We start from the raw sequence: 18559 nt of genomic DNA, 5'->3' as shown, positions 1-18559 counted from the left end.
AAGAACAGGGCATTTGGAGTTGTGAAGATCTTCAGCTCTTCCTTGCCATGGGCACCTGTCTCCACTATAATGCTCAAGTTCATCTTTTGTTCTCAGACATGGTTTGGGCCTTGGCTGTGGGACATGTGTGCTTCCAGAAACACTCCTTCAAAGCTTCCAATTCTCTATTGGTTTAAGGCTCATCGAGAGTTACAAAAGAATCTATTTGCCCCCAGTCTTGGTTTTATGGAAAGATCTATTCCCAGTCGCTGCAGTTTATCCAGTGTGACTTTCCTTCCTTTTTCTGGTGGAAGTGTGGCTGTTCTTGTTGGCTGCTGCCCGACGTTTTCTATTTCCCCCTTTCTTTCCTTAAGATCCCATAGCTCTTTCTCTTCCTCCAAAGCATTAGATTCAAGTGCTACAGGGGTCCCAGCCTCTGTCTGTTCTACCCCCATATTACTGAAGACACTGGAATTTTGCTGATGCTCTGAGATGTCTCTGAATGAAGGGTTTGTAGTAGCCTCCAAGTCTTCCTTCTGAACTTCATTCTCATGATGTCCTGGTTCATCTTCTCTCATATTTTCACAAGCAGGCTAGACAGTAGTCAGCAGGGATCTGGGCAGCTTCAGGAGCTAACGTGGGCTGGCCGTTCTCACTTTATGGCTCAGGGCCCACAATCTGGTTAGTCTTTGGCATGGTTGGCACTTCTAATATCACTTGGGTTAGCAGTGTTGATTTCTTTGCTAAAGTTTGCTTGATACTTGGATGACTTCAACAGGGTCATGGCATTTCCCTGGCCAGAAGGTCTTGGCTTGCATTTGAAGAAGTCATGAATGGTTTTGCTTACAGGTACATGATAGGAAAGAGAGAGTGTGGATTCCTAAATAAGGTATTGGGTCTCACTATGTAGTCTTTTCATAGCAGCTTTACTTAGCTTGGCAGTCTTCCTCTCCTTTCTTATCATTCCTTTTCATCTTCAAATGAACAGCCCCCAATTTCCAAAGATAGCTCCTTTTTTCTTTTTCTTTTTTTTTTAACTTTGCCTTTCACAGAAGCTCCTATTGATTCTAATGACTTCATCTTCTCGTGGGGAATAATCTTCTTCTTCCAATCCAGTCTCAAAAAGTTCACTGTCCCCAAGAAGACAGCCACTATCATTGAATGGCTATTTGGTTTCACTTTCCTCATTTTTATTTTCTTTTTTTTCCCAGCCAACTAATCACTCCATCTTTTTTGCTTCTTCCTCAAGTCTTCTCTGTGATTTCCCTTTTACTTTTCCTCCAGCATGTACTTTATTCCAAATACATTCTTTGAAACTTTTCCTGGCACTGGCTGGCAAAGTCATAGATTTTGGGGATTGGGAACCCAGTTCAGCCAAAGGAGCCATCACCCGACTGTCCAGGTTCTTCTGGTACAGTGGCTCCCCACATCAATATGTCTGTCTATAGACTGGGAGGGAGTGTCATCTTTCTTGTTTGGTGCTTTTGAATTTAGACCATGAATCTGGTCTATCACAGCATGCTCTCATGGCTGTCAATAATGCTTCTCTGGCCTGGTTTAGTTTTGTATAATCTGGTTCAACATTGGGATTCCAATGTGGATTTTCAGTTGACCAATAATTTTCTCCCTTACCTCGCTTATCATTAGCCAAAGAGATGACTTTATTTTTCTCTGTCAGAAATTTTTCTAATACATTTTTGACATTTATCCAAGTGGGGTCAAAAGTTTTGAATATGTTCTCCAATCTTTTTATAATTAATATTGGCTCTTCTTCGAATGAGGAAAGGTCTTCCTTGAATTTATTTAAATCCTCAGGACTGAAAGATATATGTTGTCTTATAGATACCAAGTTCCCATTTTTATTGAAAGTTGTAATTTTCCTTAAAGGGAATAAACTTCTATCTGTATTTTCTTGTTTCTATCTCTAGGCTTACTGCTAGTTTTCAATGGGGTAGGTAAGAGAAGGAGAAGGGGTGGGCAAGCTCAGGGGGAGGGGCCAATGGTGCCAGAACGATGAGAGGTAGGAGCAGTGTGGGAAATGAATTAGGCAGGGTGGGAAGGAAGGGCAAAGGAAGAAGGGGCAGGGGCTTGGGGAGAGTATGCAGAGGGAGCGGGGCATGAGGGCAGGGTGGGAGGTTAGGGTGGAGGGGGTGAGGCAGTTAACATGGGTTGGGGAGGAGTGGGTTGGGTAGTAGGGGAAGGAGTAAGCTGCATATGGGAGGGGATGGTTTTTCAAACTAGGAGCCATATTGTGTAGAGCAGGGTGGGATAGAGATTCTGATAATGAGGAAGCATGAAGAGATAAGTCACTCCCTACTCTGGGGTGGTTTTAAATTCATTTCATTATTTTTTATAAAAGCCATGATCTCCCCCAAACTTTCCTCAACAAGTTTCAGTTGACATGTGTTATACTCAAACTGAGCTTTTAGATACGCATTTTGTTGAGTAGTAGGAGGAACAATTGGTCGGTTTGACCAGGAAATGGGTTTTTCAAGGGGAGACTGACATAATTCTCCTATCTGATTCTCTAGCTTATGTATGGCATTTTCCAGGTTTCTCTTAAAGAAAAGTAGATACGATATTCCAACAATTAAAATCACAATGAGGAGCAGTGTGGAGTATAGCTATTGTCATGCAGTCTCTGGGATTATGAAATAGACAAAGAACAATGTCCAATTTTGGTTATTTTACTGAAAAGCCAGTTGTTAATTGTGCACTGGCTCTAATTTTTACGTGTTTGGGTGTGGTCCTTTTAAAGTTTTAATCCAATTAACTCTTCTGGGTGAAAGGGCAGAGCAAGACAGGTCTAAAACTTTAATATAATCACTCTCTCTTAGCAGGGCTCCTTTCTCCAAGTTTTCCTCACTGCTAGTTAAGAGCAAACCAGCCAGCTAGTATTGTCAGTAAGGATTGGCTAATTGGGTTGTTTGTTCCCGAAGGCAAGGGAGATTTAGAAACAGCTTCCCCAGCTAAGACCTTAGGGCCCTTTTGCTAAGAATAAAACAGCTGTGTTCTATTTAATTTAAGAAGGAAAAAAAAAACAAATTTGAATTTACCTCTATAGCTGATCAAAATAAGCTATTAAAAGCTGACTTAGGGATAAGAAGATTGAGGATATTTCATCACAACAGATGTGGTCAGCCAGATTGTTAAATTTATGGTTGGATTGAATATTTAATTGGTCACCAGGGATTTAATTTCTAAACCCCAAAATTGAATTAATAAAGTAAAATGAAATTTATGGTAGTTTATTTTTACAATAAAGGGAAGATATAAAGGAAGAGATACAGAGAGAGAGAGAAAGAGAGAAAGAGAGAAAGAGAGAGAGAGAGAGAGAGAGAGAGAGAGAGAGAGAGAGAGAGAGAGAGAGAGAGAGAGAGAGAGAGAGAGAGAGAGAGAGAGAGAGAGAGGGAGAGAGAGAGAGGGAGAGGGAGAGGGAGAGGGAGAGGGAGAGGGAGAAGGAGAGGGGGAGGGGGAGAGAGAGAGAGGGAGAGAGAGAGAGCGCGAGAGCGCACGCGTGCGCTCCGGCTTCCTCTGAGCCAAGTAGAAATTCTAAGGCCCCAGTCAGGGAAAAGGAGTCTTACGACAATAGGCCTTTCCCGGAGGCCCACGCCTCCAGAAAGGGCAAGGAAGGAAGTCAGTCTTTATACTCACCACATTATCAGTTCAATTAACAGATTCTTTTATCAGCCTCAACTCCAGCAACCTTCACTCCAAGTGACTTCCCTTAAAATCTCCCTGTGTGTGTCTGTTTCCACTTTTAAAGATCTTTTTCTCTTGTGTCACTTAACCTAAATTTTTACATCTACCAGTCATAGCCAACGCTCCACTCCTGCCCAATCTTTCACATGTAGGTCACAGACCTCCCACTCAATGTATGAAATGGGTGTTCACACCTTTTTTTGGTTAAATTCCGAAATGGGTAATCTCCATACTCAACTTTAAGTACTGTGCTTTACACTTTGGGGATTAAAATCTAAAAATAGACAGGGGATTACAATTTAATCTTCACAATTAAGGAAGAGCTAAGTACCTTCATTGTTATAACCAGGGGAGAGTCAAATCCAATGTGAAGACAGAGTCATAGGATCTTGTTCAAATTATAGCTCTGCTGATGGTAAGGCCCTGGGCTGAACTCATAACATGTCTGGGCCTTTTCCAGTTTCTTCATGTGTAAAATGAAGGAGGGAGGAGACTTGGATTAGATCTTTCAGGTCTCTTCGAATTCCAAATCAATAATCCTGAATGTAATCTTTCTTCCATATAACAGCCTTTCAAATAATCTCTTAATTGTTAAATTTAATGGCCTTTCTCAATCCTCATTCTCCTTGTAGCCTTCAATACTCTTCATCACTCTCTCTTCCTTGATACTCTTTTCTCTTTAGGTTTTCCTGACTCTACTATGATCCAGTGTTGCTGGCCCCCTTTCTGTTCTTGTACAACATACTCCAGATGTTTTCCCTGGATGTCCCTCATGCCTAGAATGCTTTTACTTCCTCATCTCTCATCTCTCCCTTCTATCTTCAAGTCTCAACTAAAATCCCATCTTTTTCAAGAAGTCTTCCCTTATTCCTCTGAATGCTAGTGCCTTCCTACTCTTGATTATCTCAAACTTATCCTGTACTTATCTTGTTTGTACATAGTTATTTTCATATCTCCTCTATTAGACTGTGAGCCCTGTGAGAGCAGGGATGGTCTTTTTTTTTTTTGCATAGAGTTGGTATTTAATAATACTTACTGATTGATCAATTCAACCACAAATTGAATTTAAAATTTAACATTTTTTAATTTAAAGTTTTTAATTAAATAAAAACTCCCTGAGAGAGGCAGAGTCAAGATGGCGGCGTAGAAGCAGCAAAAATTCAGACCTCTGAAAACCCTTCCTTACTGATCACAAACTGACTGCTCCTAGGAGACTGAAAATCAAGCCTAACAATAAAACAGAGCCAAGGAACCCTCCTGTTGGACTCAATTCAAAAGGTATGTCCCCAAAAGTCGGAATCTGAGAACACTCAGGTTTAAGGGGAAGGCAGAAGGACCCAGGACCCCTCCCCCACCCCACCCAGAGTGCTGAGCCCCCAGTGGCAGCAGGAACCTCTGGGCAGGCAAAGGTGCTGGTCTAGAGGGTGTACCTTGTGGGCAGGGCTGTGCCAGGCTCAGAGCATCCAACACAGGTGGCAGGGAAGCAGCTGGATAGAGATCGAAGAGCTGGCACCCTGGGCGGCTGGGTTCCTCCATTTGTTTCCAGCCTTACTAGAGGTTTTTGCCTCAGGGCACATCTAGCCCAACCCAGCTGAACTTAATCCCATCAGGAGTCCTCAGAGCTCAGGGAGGCCAGGAACCTCTAGATGGGCAAAGGCACTGAACTAGAGGGTGTACTGTGCGGGCAGGGCTGTGCCAGGTTCAGAGCATCGAACACAGGTGGTGTGTAAGCAGCTGGAGAGAATTGGAGAGCACCTGGGCGGCTCAGACCTTCCATTTGGTTCCAGCCTTCCAGGGAGATTTTGGCCTCAGAGCACATACAGTCCAACCCAGCTGAACTTAATTCCATCAAAAGCTTCCAGAGGACAGGGAAGCTCAAACTCCTCCCCCAGAGACTGTATTGAGAGATCTGACAAAGCTCCAAGAGGAAAGACGGACAGAAAGCCCCAAAACCAAAAAAAGAGAGGAGTAAGAGCATAGACAAATACAGGGAGCAAAGAAGGGGGAAATATAAGCAAACAGCAGAAAAAGAAGAAAGAAATTACACCCTCTACATAGCCAACAGAACAGAGGGGGAGGGATCAGCAAACGATAAATCAGAAAGCACAGCGAATTGGATACAGGCTGTGGAAGAACTCAAAATGCAATTCAAAATACAATTAAGAGAGGCTAAAGACAACTGGGAAAAGAACTTAAAAACTAAGATAAGTCATTTGGAAACAGAAAATAGTGTCTTGAAAGCCAAAATCAACCAGCTGGAAAATGAGGCAAAGGAGATGAATGATGAGGTGAAGAAGATGAAAGATGACCTCCAAAGAAAATCAGACTAGAAGGAAAAGGACGACCAAAAAGCCAGGGAAGAAATCCAGCCTTTAAGAACCAGAATACAACAACTGGAATTAAGTGACCTCACAAGGCAGCAGGACACTATAAAACAAAACCAAAAGAATGAAAAAAATGAGGAAAATATGAAGCATCTCATTCACAAAACAGAGGATTTAGAAAATCGTTTGAGGAGAGACAATTTAAGAATCATTGATCTACCGGAAGACCATGGCAAAAGAAAAAGCCTGGACATAATGCTATAGGAAATTATTCAAGAAAACTGCCCCAATATCCTAGGGCAAGAGGGAAAAGTGGAGATTGAAAAAATCCACAGATCACCTCCTGTACTTAATCCCCAACTGACAACATCCAGGAATGTTACAGCCAAATTCAAGAATTATCAAACCAAAGAAAAGATATTACAAGCTGCCAAGAAGAAGTCATTCAGATACCACGAAACCACAGTGAGGATAATGCAAGATCTCGCTGCATCCACACTGACGGACTGAAAGGCATGGAATATGATATTCTGGAAAGCAAGGGAACTAGGTCTACAACCAAGAATCAATTACCCAGCAAAACTGAATATATTCTTGCAGGGGAAAGTATTGTCATTCAACAAAATAGAAGAATTCCAAGAATTTATAAAGAAAAGACCAGACCTGAACAGAAAATTTGATGTTGTCCAAGCACAGAATTCAAGAGAATCATCAAAAGGTAATTAAAAAAGAGGGAAAAAAGAAAAACAAAAAAAACCAACACCAAAAAAAATTTTTCGAGACTCATAAGTTAAAATGATATGTATCCCTATAAGAAAAGTCATTGGTAACTCTAAAAAACTGTTGTTATCACCTGGGTAACTAGAAGAATTACACTTAGAGGGAACAGTGACAAATGGTATAGGATGAAAGGACAAGACATAAATAGGTATAGATATATGCATACATAAATACACAAACATTCAAAGAACAACGAATCCCAATATTATACAAACTATTTGACAGAATAAGCCAAGAAGGAGTTCTACCAAATTATTTTTATGACACAAACATGGTACTGATCCCAAAGCCAGGCAGGTCAAAAACAGAGAAAGAAAACTATAGACCTATCTCCTTAATGAATATAGATGCAAAAATCTTAAATAGGATACTAGCAAAAAGACTCCAGCAAGTTATCACAAGGGTTATCCACTATGACCAGGTAGGATTCATACCAGGAATACAAGGATGGTTCAATATTAGGAAAACCATCCACATAATTGACCATATTAACAAGCAAACCGACAAATATCACATGATTATCTCAATAGATGCAGAAAAAGCCTTTGATAAAATACAATACCCATTCCTATTGAAAACACTAGAAAGTATAGGAATAGAAGGGCCTTTCCTAAAAATAATAAACAGTATATATCTAAAACCATCAGCAAACATCATCTGCAATGGGGAAAAACTCAAAGCCTTCCCAATAAGATCAGGAGTCAAACAAGGATGCCCGTTATCACCTCTATTATTTAACATTGCTCTAGAAACACTAGCAGTAACAATTAGAGTAGAAAAAGAAATTGAAGGTATTACAATTGGCAATGAGGAGACCAAGCTATCACTCTTTGTGGATGATATGATGATTTACTTAAAGAATCCTAGAGAATCAACCAAAAAGCTAGTGGAAATAATTAACAACTTTAGCAAGGTTGCAAGATACAAAATAAACCTGCATAAGTCATCAGCATTTCCATATGTCTCCAACCCATTTCAGCAGCAAGAATTAGAAAGATCACCCTAGACAATATAAAATACTTAGGAGTCTATCTGCCCAGACAAACACAGGAACTATATGAACACAACTACAAAACACTCTTCACACAATTATAACTAGATCTAAACAATTGGAAAAACATTGATTGCTCATGGGTTGGACGAGCTAACATAATAATGACAATCCTACCCAAATTAATTTACTTATTTAGTGCCATACCCATTGAACTACCAAAAAACTTCTTTACTGAACTAGAAAAAAACATAACAAAGTTCATTTGGAAGAACAAAAGATCAAGGATATCCAAGGAAGTCATGAAAAAAAATGCAAAGAAAGGAGGACTTGCAGTCCCAGATCTCAAACTATACTATAAAGCAGTGGTTATCAAAACAATTTGGTACTGGCTAAGAGATAGAAAGGAGGATCAATGGAATAGTCTTGGGGTAAATGACCTCAGCAGGACAGTCTATGATAAACCCAAAGATCCCAGGTTTGGGGACCAAAACCCACTTTTTGATAAAAACTGCTGGGAAAATTGGAAGACGGTATGAGAGAGATTAGGTTTGGATCAACATCTCACACCCTACACAAAGATAAACTCAGAATGGGTGAATGACCTGAATATAAAGAAGGAAACTATAAGCAAATTAGGTGAACACAGAATAGTATACTTGCCAGATCTTTGGGAAAGGAAAGACTTTAAAACCAAGCAAGAGGTAGAAAAAAAATCACAAAATGTAAAATTAATAATTTTGATTACATCAAATTAAAAAAATTTTGTACAAACAAAACTAATGCATCCAAAATTAGAAGGGAAGCAACAAACTGGGAAACAATCTTCATTACAAAAACCTCTGACAAAGGTCTAATTACTCAAATTTATAAAGAGCTAAACCAGTTGTACAAAAAATCAAGCCATTCTCCAATTGATAAATGGGCAAGGGACATGAATAGGCAATTTTCAGTTAAAGAAATGAAAGCTATTAATAAGCACATGAAAAAGTGTTCTAAATCTCTTATAATCAGAGAAATGGAAATCAAACCAACTTTGAGATATCACCTCACACCTAGCAGATTGGCTCACATGACAGCAAAGGAAAGTAATGAATGTTGGAGGGGATGTGGCAAAGTCGGGACATTAATTCATTGCTGGTGGAGCTGTGAATTGATCCAACCATTCTGGAGGGCAATTTGGAACTATGCCCAAAGGGCGCTAAAAGACTGTCTGCCATAGCACTGCTGGGTTTGTACCCCAAAGAAATAATAAGGAAAAAGACTTGTACAAGAATATTCGTGGCTGCACTCTTTGTGGTGGCAAAAAACTGGAAAATGAGGGGATGCCCATCAATTGGGGAATGGCTGAACAATTAGTGGTATATGTTGGTGATGGAACACTATTATGCTCAAAGGAATAATAAAGTGGAGGAATTCCATGGGGACTGGAACAACCTCCAGGAATTGATGCAGAGTTAGAGGAGGAGAACCAGGAAAACATTGTACACAGAGACTGATACACTGTGGTACAATCGAATGTAATGGACTTATCCATTAGTGGCAATGCAGTGATCCTAAACAACTAGGAGGAATCTATGAGAAAAGCCACTATCCATAGTAACTGTGGGAGTAAAAACACCAAAGAAAAACAACTGCTTGAATACATGGGTAAGGGATATGGTTGGGGAGGTAGACTCTAAATGAACATCCTAGTGTAAACAACAACATGGAAATAGGTTCTGATCAAGGACACAAGTAATACCCAATGAAAGTGCACTTTGGCTGGGGGAAGAATGGGAGGAGGGGAGGGAAGGAAATAATGTGATTATTGTAACCAAGGAATAATGTTCTAAATTGACTAAATAAACTTATTAAAAAAAACCCCTCATAACAAATATATAATCCACCAAAATAAATTCCCATATTGGCTATGTCTAAAAATACATGTCTGTTCTGGAAGGAGGTGAGTGGTGTGATTCATCTTCAGTCCTCTAGACTAGATATATAATTGCATTAATCACAGTTCTAAAGTTTTTTAAAGCTGTACTCCCCAAAATTTTATTTTCAGAGAGATCTTCCCAGTTTTTCCAGATACTGTCCATTTTATAATTTTTATAGAACAATACTATTCATTACTTTCATATACCACAACTTGTTTATCCATTCCCCAACAGCTAGGTATACTCTTAGTTCCCAATTTTTGGCTACTATGAGAAGAATGGTTATAAATATTTTTGTAAATATGGGTCCCTTTACTTACTCTAATTTCCTTGGACTATGAGTCTAGTAATGGGATAGTTGGGTCAAAGGATAGGTACAATTTAGTAACTTTTGGAGGATAGTTCCAAATTGTTTTCCCAGTTGGTCAGATCAATCCTCAGCTCCATCAACTATATACTAGTATGCCTATTTTCCCAAAGTCCTCCCAACTTCTGGTTTTTCTTTTGCCATCTTTGCCACTCTGATGGTTGTGAATCAGAACAGAGTTGTTTTAATTTGCATTTCTCTAATTATTAGTAAATTGAATCAATTTTTCATGTTTATTGAAAACTTGGATTTCTTCCTTTGAAATTTGTTCATACCCATTGACTATTTATTGGAGAACTGGGGCTAATTTTTATAGGTAATGGGGGCTAAGTTTTATAAATTTGAATTAATTCTCAATATATTTTGGATATATCTTTTATCTGAAAAGCTTAAATATTTCTCCCCCAGTTATGTTTTCTTTTTAGTTTTCATTGCATTAGATTTGTTTGTGCGAAACCTTTTCAGTTTCATATTAATGTAAATTTTTCATATTATTTTCTGTGATACTTTGTTGCTTTTTTGTCACAAACTCTTCCTCAGCCATTGAACTTGTCAATATGGAATCTAGGAATCCCAAACTTGTTACCTAATGAGATCTAATGTACCCCAATTTTCAGGACTAGTTTATAGGCTGAAGACCCCAAAATTTGTACTTGTTCCTTTTTCCCATGGGAATCCACCCTGAAGGGAATCCCAAGCTATCAGTTTCAGACTGAGTGGGAGACCCTCAGGGAAATGACAATTCTGGTGGGGTGAGACTAAGCATATGCTAAGGACCCTCTCTGTTTTAGGTAGTCTCCCCTATTGTATCAGACCCTTTCCCAAGAAGTCCACACTAGGGCAGGGACCATCCTTTAGTATCCATTTTAAACAACCCTTTCTCTTACACACTAGCCTCTAGCTATGATTCCTTTCCCAAGCTTGATTGTATCCAGTCAGTGTAGTTTGAGCATTCCCATTTTCTTTGTAGCTATAGTGATGTCAATCATCTTTCCCAGTCCCTGGATTCCCCAAATGGTATACAGGTTCCCCAAATTCTTTTGTTCCTCGGAGTCCATCCTGAGTCGGTGGTACTCCCAGGGGTCAGTGACCAGAGCCACCAGAGTTCAATCTGGACTCTGTGCAGTTGCCGGGAGCGAGCAGCTCTGTTGTCGTTGCCTATTAGCGCTGAGGACTTTTAGCGCTGAATCCCTTTAGCCCTTAATTAAAGAGTGGTTTTGACTATTTAATATTGTGTTTTTTTAGTTGACAAACTAAAAAGTAATTTAAATTGCCTTCACTTTTTATATCTTAAGTTGCATATTCATTATTTTGATGTGATTCCTTGGTATGCATCCAATTTCTATCCAATTGTTTTCCAGTTTCCTCATCAGTTGTCAGAAAGTGAATCTTTACCCCTATATATGAAGTTTTTCAAAGTACTAAACATTATGCTATTATACTTGCTTGATTCATTATATGATATGCCTAATCCATTCCACTGATCAACTTCACTATTTTTAAATAAATACCAAATCATTTTTTAATAATTTCTTCTAAGTAATACAGTTTGAGATTTGGTACTGATAATTTCCTCCTTCCATTTATTGACCCTTTTTTCCCCCATTAATACCATAGAGATTATTGATCTTTTTCTCCCTCATCTCAATTCTAATGGGTTTTTTTTCCTAACATCATTATAACTTTCTAACGTAAACATAACATAATCCTTTGGTAGTTCGATTTGTAAAGCACTAAATAAATATCTTCTTTAAGTAGTACTGTTACTTTTACCTTTGATCTACTCATGAGCTTGTATTATTTCTCTAATTATCTAGGTCTGTTTTTATTTCTGCAAAGGAAGTTTTTTAATAGTTGAATTCATATAGTTCCTTGTTGTATATTAGTAGAAACACTCCTAAACATTTTATGTCTTTTGCATTTATTCTGAACGGGATTTCTCCGTCTAGCTACTTCTACTGGAATGCTGATTTATATGACCTGACTATATCCTATAACTTTACTGATGTTAATATTTGTTTGAATAAAATTTTTGGTTGACACTTTAGTTTTCTAAGTAAACTATTATATCTTCAGAAAGCAATAAATTTGTTTCTTCTTTGTCTTTGCTTATTTCCTTAATTTCTTTCTTGTTTTATTGGTATAGCTAGCATTTCTTTTTTTTAAATTATATTTTATTTGATCATTTCCAAGCATTATTCATTAAAGACATAGATCATTTTCTTTTCCTCCCCCCCACCCCCACCCCCAACCCCCATAGCCGATGCATAAATCCACTGGGCATTACATGTTTTCTTGATTTGAACCCATTGCTATGTTGATAATATTTGCATTAGAGTGTTCATTTAGAGTCTCTCCTCTGTCATGTCCCCTCAACCGCTGTATTCAGGCAGTTGCTTTTCCTCGGTGTTTCTACTCCCATAGTTTATCCTTTGCTGACGAATAGTGTTTTCTTTCTCCTAGATCCCTGCAAATTGTTCAGGGACATTACACTGCCACTAATGGAGAAGTCCATTACCTTCGATAGTACCATAGTGTATCAGTCTCTGTGTACAATGTTCTCCTGGTTCTGCTCCTCTCGCTCTGCATCACTTCCTGGAGGTTGTTCCAGTCTCCATGGAATTCCTCCACTTTATTATTCCTTTTAGCACAATAGTATTCCATCACCAACATATACCACAATTTGTTCAGCCATTCCCCAATTGATGGGCATCCCCTCGTTTTCCAGTTTTGGGCCACCACAAAGAGCGCATATAGCTAGTATTTCTAATACTATGTTAAAAAGAAGTGAGATGATGGGCAATTCTTGTTTTTCTCCTGATCTTATTAGAAAGGCATCTCATTTTTCACTCACAGATATATGCTTTGAAGTAGCCCCCAAAAGGATAAAGGTGGAAAAATTAAAGGGAAATAAAGCAGATAGGCCCCTGTTAGCATTTTTAGGGAACAGACCTGGCTTCCCTCCCCCAGGAGGTCAAGCTGTTTATGCAGATAACAAACTAGTCTCTACTCAGCTTGGGGGGGGTGGCAGGAGACAAAGAGGAATTTCAGGAATATCAAAGGGTCAGCAAACTAACATTTGGCTACGTGAAGATTAACACTCCTGGGATAACAGCCCCCTCATAATTCTAAGGGTTGCCTCCTCATCTCGGAACCCACATTCCTGTATTAAGGTTTTATTGTCAGATAAGAACCTGTAAAGTATATAAGCTATCCTATAATGTCAGTCTGATGCAGTTTTCCATTAGGGAATTCTGTCCCAGCTGGTAGATTCCTTATTTCTCTCTTTTATTAATAAATTATGGTTCCAATAATTGAAATTCTAGGTGTTTGAACTCATTTGTGAAGTGTACCACTTCAGTTGGAGGCCCCCCAGTGAGACTGAGCCCCGGGATCAGGTGGTAAGGACTTTGGAAAGGGCTGCTGTAAGAGAGAGAGAGAGAGAGAGAGAGAGAGTGTGTGTGTGTGTGTGCGCTTGCATACGGCTACAGCTTTTGCTAAGCCAACGCCTGTGAAGGAGACTTGAACCCTTTATCCCCTTTGGGGGGTTTTCTGAGTGTAGACTTGGAGAGTATGCAGTTCCCAACTCCCACGAGGGAAATGGATCAGAAATCCAAGGAAGTGAATGGTGTCCTCTCCGGAGCCCGCCCTTGGTTCTGGTATTTGAGATTTCGAACAAAATTTAGTCTGATTTTGGAACCATCTGTTCTGTTCAGTTCGCTCGGTTTCTCTAGAATTCTGTTTTGTTCTGCCCCAAGGCCTGTTTTACTTTAGGAGTCTGCCTGCTTGAAGGTCCGGTCTTCTAGTTCTTTTTGGGCACTAGAGTCCTGTTTGCCCTGGTGTACTGTTTGGCCATGGAGTTTTGTTCTGTTCTGTAAATCCGGATTCAGTAGAGGCTGTTGGGTTGCTGGATGCAGTGTTAATCCCACAGTCAGGTAACTAAAGAGACGTCTTTCAGTGACTTCTGGGAACCTTCGGGTTCAAAGGTGTATGAATGTGTGAGAGAGTATGTCCTATAGGTTTCTGTTGAGTCTTTGTTGTTTTTGTATGGCTAAATTAAACAAAGATAGAGGGAAAAAGAGTTTAAGATGCAGAGGGGAATTTCGTTTGTAGTGGCTGTTCTCCGCTCCCTCCAACTGCATCCCAACGGGGCAGGCTATGGGGGAGAGGCTGTGCCGGCTCCCATAGCAAGCTTCCAAGCAGGAGAGAGAATCTGAATAGGAGGGGATTTAAAAGTTCCTTCCTTGAGAAACCCAGTCAGCTTCAGGAACAGCTCACCTCCAACCCCAATTGGGAGCAGATAGTTTTGTCCAGATACTACAAGAACATTTTGTTAGAAATCACAGTAAAAAAGAGAGCCAGTTTTTGATAGATCAGTTCAGAGAAAGCTAGGGAACAAGAAAGTCAGCTCAGCCAATCAGATGGCTTAGCTCATCACAGCTTCCCCATTTAAAGGGCAGTATGCTGAAACTATTTTAATGAATTTTCTCCCTGCAAATATATTTTTTTAAAGAATGGATCCTAAAAACACCTATTTTTTCCTTTCAAAGAATGCTTGTCACAGCACTGTATGTTACTATTTATCTTTGTCTTTGTCACAGTTTCACAGATGTTTTCAAAGTGTTTAATCTGTGCATGGGATTTAATAATGTAAGTGTTAAGAATTTTGGTACTTTGCAAAAGAGATTTTCTAAACGGTTGTCTTTAACTAAGGTTATATGAATTGGTTTTTTTTCTTAATTATGCACAATGTATAGAAAGGAATTTGTGATCTAGGGATGAACATGTATTCAGATACAAATTCCTGGAAAGTAATGGAGTGAATACAAATTATATGTGCATTTGTACTATAGAAAGAATTGAGTTTTCCACCTAAATAGGTTGAGGGTATATAATATGCAAACTGTATTTGACCAGCCCTGAAATCAAGAAGGGCTTGAGGATCATGAGGATTAAATAACAAATTATAAATTGGAATAATGTTGATAGAATTTAATTAGGTATGTAGCAATGTTTTGAGCTAAAAGAAAAATAAGCTGGAGGTTCTATTCTACTTTAGACAGGTTTGAGAGAAGTACAGGTAAATGCTTTGAACTTCAGTTTGGTTACACTGAAACATTGCTAAAGGACTTAAAGTTATTTGAAAGTGTGGAGTTCAAACTGAAATCTACTGAGAGTAAATTATTATGAAAGGGGTTTGATACATTCAAACTTTTAAATTAGAGTAAGCTCACTGGTTATAGAAGGATGGGACAAGGTTGCTAAGTAATAAAATCTAAATCAAGCCAGGCAACCTTAGGATAAATTGCTCAGAAGTTATTAACCCCTTCCTTGCACACAGGAAGGAGAAAGAAGTGCTTAAAACTGTTCCACCCTGATACTCAGGGACTGAAATAGGGATCTGAAAAATTTGACAATCACTGTGTGATAGAACTTAAAGATGAGTATATTTTAATTGTATAATTTGGAGGTTTTAAGGTGCTCAAGCAAGCAAAAGTTGCCAGCCCTGTCTGATCAAGTAGCTTGTTTGGAGGTGTGGAATTTTAATGCAAACATTCCATGTCCAAAATGATAAAATGAGTTGAGTAATATGTAATTGATAAGTTACCTCACATGAGTTTTGGGGATATATTGGTTGATATTTGGATTACAATTTTGATCTGTATAAAGATATTTGTGGCAAACAGTAGCCAAAGAGTGGGTAGGATGTTAAAGATGGCATATATGTGAAAATGCTTACTCAGAATGTTATGTGAGTTGCTGCTAAAATATGTATTTAAGTATTGTTTGGATGTAAACAAAAGCTCATTGTAAACCTGAACCATAGATTTTGTTCAATACTTAGTGGTTACCTCAGTTTACCAATTTGTACTATGAAATGAAATTTATAATGGATGAGCACTATGCTAAAGATAGTGTTTCAATGATGTAATCCTTTAAATCAGAATTAATTTGGGTTACCAATTAGCAATTGAAATGATACCAAGAATATGTTTGTTTGACCAAGTTAGTCAGAGAAGGTGGGATGGTGTGTTGGATTTGAATTTTGAAGAAAGGGACTTTGATCTAAAGTCCATAAAGCTTTAGTATGTGGGTTTGTAAAGGAAGAATGGAAGTTGTGTTCTGCTTTTTAAGCAGAGGGGTTTTGCAGGAAGAATGAGAGAGAAGGTGAAAGAAAACAGATAGATAACTTATAACTGGATCTCTGACCTAGGGATAATCTCTAAAATTAATGTATGTATTGTGGAAAAATCACACATGATTCTTTAATTTCTCTGGACAGTTACCCTGAAGTGATTCCTGTACGGCCTTGTCTTAGTCTTTCAGATGGCCTATGTCCAGGAGATGACACAGCTCTGATTTATATTACTATGGAGCTACTCAATTCAGCACTCATGTTCTTTATTTCAGGTTTTGTGACTAAAGTGTGATATGTAAATTATTGCTAAAATACATAAGAATAATTGAGTGATCAGCCTTGTAGGGATATAAAAGGCTTGTTTGAGGGTATGGAGACTTGTTTCTGGATTGCTGATAAGCAGAATTTCTCTCAGCTGAAATGAGTGAGACTTGTCTTTTAAAATAAAAGAAGGCTTCTGGGATTTAATGGTGACAAAGTACACCAAGGAGAGAATGTCCTGGGATGGTTACAGAGGCATATTCTGGGCTCACCTGGGAATGGACCTTTTCTGACCATCTAGGCTGTTAATTCTTGAGTGTTACAATGATGGCATGAGCCAGTGATAGCTTTGACCTGCATGTGAAGCCACTCACTGTGTCCTTTGGGACATGAGGAAATATTTTCCTTGGTGACTAATTCCCATAATGCAAATTGTAAAATTCAAGTTTCCATTTCCTCAAACAACCTTAATAATTGAAAATTCTCAAATTGTTAGGGAACATACTTTGAGAAGTAGGTGAATTTTATTCATAGATGGCTTGTATTTGTAGCCTTAATTTACCACAGTTGAAGTTTGGATCTTGAGCTTGGAAATATAGCCCAAAGCTTTCTTGAATTTCCCCCAGAATCTGGGGTAAAGGAATACATCTGTAAAATATTATTACTCAAGTGTTTATAGATGTTTATAGTTGATGTGTACTTTGAAAAAGGATATTCTTTAACAGAGACATCACATACCAGCTCTGCAAACAACTCAGGAATCCGATTTCCTAAAGGGATCTATTCCTGTCAGAAGATGATTTCTGAAGATGAAGTCTGTTGGCTAAGATACCCAAACGCAAATGCGTAATGCCAATTACTGTTGTACTAATTTTCTCTGTTTCTATCTGGTGTTCTAGTTTTTGCCCCGGTCCTGGTTTCTACACTTCTATCTTAGGGCTGACACTCTTCCTTGTGATCTATCTGCCAATCTGGGGAAGCAGTGGTTGGACATCCTTCAGATCTCCAAGCAGGTTCCCAGCTACCTAGGGCCCAGGCATTCACGGAGGACACACCCCTAAAGACCCTGTGACTGCAGCCTTTCCCTCCTTGTTCAAGTTTTGGCTATTCCCCTGTGGGATATGTATTTGTATGCATTTGTAACTTCGGCAACTATTCCAGGCTGAAGCCCTGGACATGGCTAATACCTCTCTCCTGACCATAGGCAGGGACAGCTCTACACCCATTCTCAGCTCTGAAGAAGCTACAGAATACTGAGACCATCGCCCCTTTTCCCTTAGATATTTGGAGAGGGGAGGGGAGCGGATGGCATGGGACACTGTACTAGGAACAGGGATTCCTCACAGCTGGTGGCAAAGATATCCAGAATGGGCCTGAGATTCTGGCCCTCCTGGAGGCTGTGTGGCTCCCCTATGGATGGCTGGTCCTGCCAGATGGCAGGACTCACTTACCAGAAGCAGTGGGGAGAAAGCTAGCAAAAAGAATACATGACACCACACATATGGGAAGCACAAAACTGAGTAATATGCTGGACAGAGACTTTTTCTTTCATAATATGCACCAAATCTACAAAGACATCACTTCAAGATGTGAAACACGTGAGCGGATTAATCAAAAGGGGGGACTGAAGGAACCAGGGGGCACCAGGTTAAGAGGGTTGGAGCCAGGAGAACACTGAGAGGTAGATTTTACAGAAATTCAGCCAGGGAAATATGGGTACAGGTATCTTTTAGTCCTGGTAAACACTTTTTTGGGATGGGTAGAAGCATATCAAACAAAACATGAAACTGCCTCAGTGTAGTTAAGAAATTTATATCAGAGATCATTCCTAGGTTTGGGCTCCCACTGGGAATAGGGTCAGATAATGGGCCTGCTTTTGTAGCCAGGGTGACTCAGCAATTGGGTAAGACCCTGAGCATAAATTGGAAATTACACTGTGCACTTTGGCCCTAAAATTCTTTTTGGTTTGTGAGATTTACTTGGGAGTAAGTGGATAGATTCCTCCTCACTCCTTTTCTTGAAGTAGGGAGGGGCTCTGCATGGCATTGGGAGAATCCTGTTGTTTTTATGCTAATCATTGTGGGATTATACAGG

General features: G+C 39.2%; 1 protein-coding gene across 6 annotated transcripts in view; it reads right to left on the bottom strand.

The window, feature by feature from the left end:
• Positions 1–18559, bottom strand: part of NUP210L (nucleoporin 210 like) — a 162755-nt gene that overhangs the window by 61743 nt on the left and 82453 nt on the right. The window lies entirely within an intron of this gene.

Source organism: Monodelphis domestica, chromosome 2 (genome assembly GCF_027887165.1).
Source record: "Monodelphis domestica isolate mMonDom1 chromosome 2, mMonDom1.pri, whole genome shotgun sequence".
Lineage (NCBI taxonomy): Eukaryota > Metazoa > Chordata > Mammalia > Didelphimorphia > Didelphidae > Monodelphis > Monodelphis domestica.
The sequence above is the reverse complement of the archived record's forward strand: the minus strand, read 5'-3'. Positions and strand labels throughout refer to the sequence as shown.